Genomic DNA, 5000 nt, shown 5'->3' with positions numbered 1-5000 from the left:
AATCACAGGAGGGGGCGGGAAAATGAGAATTCACCCTGGACAGGACACACTTTCACCCCGGGGCAGTTTAATGTCACTGAATCACCAGCATTTGGGAGGTGGGGGAAACCGGATTCCTTTTATTAACTTCTTTTAAAAATAGAACACATTTGGCTGTACATACTACACACACACACACACACACACACACACACACACACACAAACTCCCCTTCATCCACGCTGCTGAGTGACAGGGCTGTGATGTGGTTTAGAACAGCTTTTAATAGAGCTGCTGTGCTCAGGTTACACTCATCATCATCATCATCATCATCATCTTCATCATCATCAGAGCAGGTGGAGAATTCCACACTGTATTTTAGTTTAAAGAAGTGGATCCAGAGCTCTGGGTTCCTCTGAGTTCTCCACTTTCCTCACATCCACTTTGCACTCACAACACTAAACTGTCCCCTGAGTGTGAGTGTGTGTGTGTGTGTGTGTGTGTGTGTGTGTGTGTGTGTGTGTGTGTGTGTGTGTAATGGTGTATTAGTGTACACTGTAGTGCGCTTAGTATTTGATTCCACCTTCGTACCGAGTCACTTGATGCTACATTCTCCTAACTTTGTCTAAAAAAAGCCTGCCTTCTCCCGCAGCTGTTCACGACACTACGACAGCATCGCTACCCAGGACCCTTTTGGAATCCCTCTTCTTCACGGCTCGGTGGTTTGAGCTGTTGCCACGGCAACAGCGGAGCGCCTTTAACAGTGCCGGTTTTGTGACGTCCAAGCGGAGGGAGAGCTGGACTTGTTTACACCGAGTATCTATAAACACCGTGATGCTGAGCCTGGAGTGCACGAGCGTGTTTATATAATAATAATAATAATAATAATAATAATAATAATAATAATAATAATAATAATAATAATAAATGTGTAAAAACGTGTCACAGTGATAGAAACGTTAACGTCAGTGCGGTCTGCCTTCCTCTGATTCGTTCTCATCCCGAGCTCGTTCTCATAACCTTTAGCACTCCAAGGGCACACCGTTCAGTGACACTGCAGTTCCAGCTGTCAAAACACACCACTCTGTTTGCATCCCTCTCTTTTCTATGTGAGGTCTTACTGTATTTCTACTTCCTGGATAGACAACACACTATTTTTGTCTTTCAGTTTACACACTGTACAGAATCTCTCTCTGAAGAACATCATAATCCTGTCCTAATGCTGTCATCTAATCTCTGTCCTCTGTTTGTGTGTGTGTGTGTGTATGTGTGTGTGTACTAACCTCGCTCCTGGTTGTGTGTGTATGTATGTGTGGCGTCTCAGCGTTCCACCTCTCTCTCTCTCTCTCTCTCTCTCACTCTCTCTCTCTCTCTCTCTCTCTCTCTCTCTCTCTCTCTCTCTCTCTCTCTCTCTGTCTCTCTCTCGCTCCGTCTGTCCCGGCGAGTCTCCCTGCTGCACCGCACCCCTCCTTTTCCCTCTTGCGCCTTTATATAGAGCTGCTCAGCCTCTTGCAAAGAATGCTGGGAAATAAGAGGAGGGTTTGTGTGTGTGTGTGTGTGTGTGTGTGTGTGTGTGTGTGTGTGTGTGTGTGTGTGTGTGTGTGTGTGTGTGTGTGTTGGTGCCAAGTAGGGAATCCGTCACGACCGTAGAGAATAGAAAAGGAGGAAGGGTAGTGTATGTAAATAAGAAAGCGGCTGGACTGACAAACAGGAAGTAGAGGGAGTGGTAGAAAGATAAACAATGTGTCTGGGGCAGATAATAACGGCTTGCATAAGTATTGGAACTCTTCGACATTTTGTAATTTTGCCGTTTGGATTTGAAAGAAAGTTAAATCCGAGGCAGCAAATCTTACAACATCTACATATACAGACATCTGAATCCTGACGTTCTCCTCGGAAAACTCTCTCAAACTCCGTGAGATCAGACAGATTGTCGTCCGTGGCCACGCCCTTTACCGTACCACATTCTTCAGTGCAGCTCTGGCAGCATTCCCAGAGTTACTGAAGATGAAGCTCCACCCATGTTATTTTTTTTCTGTCAGAAGATATCGTTGAATCATCTTCATTTATCTCACCTCATCTGAGACCCGATCAGATTCCCAATCCCTGCTGATAAGAAGCATCACCACAACATGATGCTACCACCACCATGACTCGCAGAGAGCAGCGTCGGCTTTCCGGCAAACCTTTGGCTTTAATTCTGTTGACTTGATTCCGGCTTTGTGGAGATTCCATGTGGTTCAGAGTTATACGTGTCTTCTTGGTCACTTCTCAGACTAATCCCCAGTTCCTGACTAATCACCCAGTTGTGTTTTTCTCTTCATATTTTAGCCAACAGTTTATTGGTGCTGCACAAAGACTGTTTTTTTTGTTTGTTTGTTTGTTTGTTTGTTTGTTTGTTTGTTTGTTTGTTTAACAAACCTTCATTTATTTAATGTTCTAACAAAACACTTCTACAGAACAAGCAGCTAAAAAGTCATTTGCTAACTTCATCTTGACACTTAAAAGAAAAAAAAATGTAGCATAAAAAGCTGTGAACTGTCATTGCTGCTGTTTCAGGAAATGAATCGCTCTGTGGTGTTAAAGTCACTTCATGAACAATGTTACTCTCATAAGCAGAACTGGATGTTGGATTTCTCTCAACGTTCTGCAGTAAAGTTTCACTAATTCCCCCAAGACAACATCACAATTACATACTTGTGTAACAGCTAACGTCACACCGCTAACCCGGATACATCCCGGAGCTATGTCTAAATTACACCAATTAAACAAGTACATCCTGAATAATTGGCCTGGAAATGAAATGAGCAAAACTTAATGTTTTAAATAAACAACACAGACGAGTCGTATTTAGAACAACAACACAAGCCGACACTGTTTAGTTTTATTCTTTCATTCATTCATTCATTCATCTTCTACCGCTTATCCGAACTTCTTGGGTCACGGGGAGCCTGTGCCTATCTCAGGCGTCATCGGGCATCGAGGCAGGATACACCCTGGACGGAGTGCCAACCCATCACAGGGCACACACACACTCTCATTCACTCACACACACACACTACGGACAATTTTCCAGAGATGCCAATCAACCTACCATGCATGTCTTTAGACCGGGGGAGGAAACCGGAGTACCCGGAGGAAACCCCCGAGGCACGGGGAGAACATGCAAACTCGAACCCCCGACCCTGTAGGTGTGAGGCGAACGTTCTAACCACTAAGCCACCATGCCCCCCCCCCCTGCTGTTTTTAAAATTATTGGAATTTTTACACGTCTCATCCTATAACATAGAGAGAACTTTTGGAGGATCTCAGTCCAGTTGTTCTTGAGCAAAATCTTTTTAAAAAAATAGCACTTTTATATTTAATTCTTTTCCTGTACAATTCTTTGTAGTTGCCCTCGTGGACGTCGTGAGAAAACACGGACATGTTTGTGTTCAGTGTCTTGCCGAAATGTCCATCCACGGCCACGACCACGGATAATCTGTGGGGTGCCAATATTTTTGACACCCCTCTTTTAATCCTTAAAAAAAAAAACGATGTGACAATGATTTTTGTCTAAGTCAAAGGAAGCGGTTTAAACGACATCTGCCATGTGACCTTTATTACGTACACTCGTTTTTTGTCTTTTCTATTTAAGGGTGCCGATAATTTTGCTCTATAGTTGAAATAGTTACTATGACAAATTTTTACTTGTTACTATTTTCTTCGAAATCAGACAGCACATCATCGATCACGTCATCGTTAGAAGAACTTTTCCGCTTTAATAAAAAGTTTTTTATAAATCCTGATAAAGAATAAAAAAAAAACAATTATGTTTTAATCAACATTTTATTCAAATGTTGAAAACTGGACGTGATCTCGTCCAACCACAGAAAATAAATACAAAAATGGACGTTATGGCAGTGATTGACCTGTAAAAACATTTCAGATAAACTCCTATCTGATAGATCCTGATATCAGATAATCATCAGATAATCATCAGATAATCATATTGACAGATTTGCATGGAATTATTTACACTTACGCTAGAGTTTCTTTTTATACACTGAACTAAACTTAACACAATTCTATAGAATAGAATTAAATAGTTTTATATTTCTACATTTTATCACTTTTACAGTTTTACGTACTTGACACAAATCGTCGGAATCGTTTACTTCGGTAAGGAGAAAAGGCTCATTAATAAACTCTGTAATGTTTACTGTTTATCATAGAATTCTTCTTTTTAGTTAGGGTGAAGAAAGAAAGAAAGAAAGAAAGAAAGAAAGAAAGAAAGAAAGAAAGAAAGAAAGAAAGAAAGAAAGAAAGAAAGAAAGAAAATGGATTTGGAGGAAAGAAAAATAAAAGGAAGGAAAAAGAAGGAGTGGAGAGAAAGAAAGAAAGAAAGAAAGAAAGAAAGAAAGAAAGAAAGAAAGAAAGAAAGAAAGAAAGAAAGAAAGAAAATGAAATGAAATGAAAGAAAATTTAAAGAAGGAATGAAAAGAAAGACAGACAGACAGACGGGACGTTGACACATGAGCACTGACATCAGGTTATGAATTAAAAAGTGATTAAATAAATCAAACTGCACAAAACTTTCCTTTAGGGGAAAGAAATAAATTTCTGCTCTTTTCCATCCTGCAGTTTTTTCTGTTTTTCGACTCGGCAGCTGAACTGAAACCTCACAACCAGCAGGTGGCGATAAAGCAGAAAGATTGACACACACACAGCTCTGAGATCAGTTCACTGTGGTCCTCTCTGAGCTGGAGTCAGTATAAGGTGAAGTGTCACTCTGGAGGAGATCAGATCAGATCTCAGAGTAAACCTTCAATACTTTTGGTGACATCACAAAGAATGTCACAATAAATACCAGACGATAGAGATGTTCTGTACCATGTAGTGAGCATCTACAGTGAAGCCTTAAACAATATCATTATCTATAATGAAGCTGTTTAGGATAGACAGCGTTTGGTAAATAAATAAATTATAAATGAAATGAATTTAGATTTTTTTTGTAAAAAAAAAAAAAAAAAAAGTAACTA

At 40.4% G+C, this 5000-nt stretch overlaps 2 protein-coding genes across 4 annotated transcripts in view; both read right to left on the bottom strand.

Annotated features, from left to right (window-relative positions):
- Positions 1–1451, bottom strand: part of ak1 (adenylate kinase 1) — an 8745-nt gene extending 7294 nt beyond the window's left edge. Inside the window, exon 1 of the mRNA XM_027159428.2 lies at positions 1263–1451. The gene's annotated coding sequence lies outside the window, so the exon portion shown is untranslated. The remainder of the gene's footprint in view (positions 1–1262) is intronic.
- A 3523-nt stretch (positions 1452–4974) lies between these two features.
- The window catches only part of gpsm1b (G protein signaling modulator 1b), a 30117-nt gene continuing 30091 nt past the window's right edge, over positions 4975–5000 (bottom strand). For all 3 annotated transcript variants that reach the window (XM_047809335.1, XM_047809334.1, XM_047809333.1), the window contains exon 14: positions 4975–5000. This exon is cut by the window's right edge and continues 1092 nt beyond it. The gene's annotated coding sequence lies outside the window, so the exon portion shown is untranslated.

The sequence above is a fragment of the Tachysurus fulvidraco genome, chromosome 26, assembly GCF_022655615.1.
Source record: "Tachysurus fulvidraco isolate hzauxx_2018 chromosome 26, HZAU_PFXX_2.0, whole genome shotgun sequence".
Classification (NCBI taxonomy): domain Eukaryota; kingdom Metazoa; phylum Chordata; class Actinopteri; order Siluriformes; family Bagridae; genus Tachysurus; species Tachysurus fulvidraco.
This window is presented reverse-complemented; position numbering and strand designations above follow the sequence as displayed.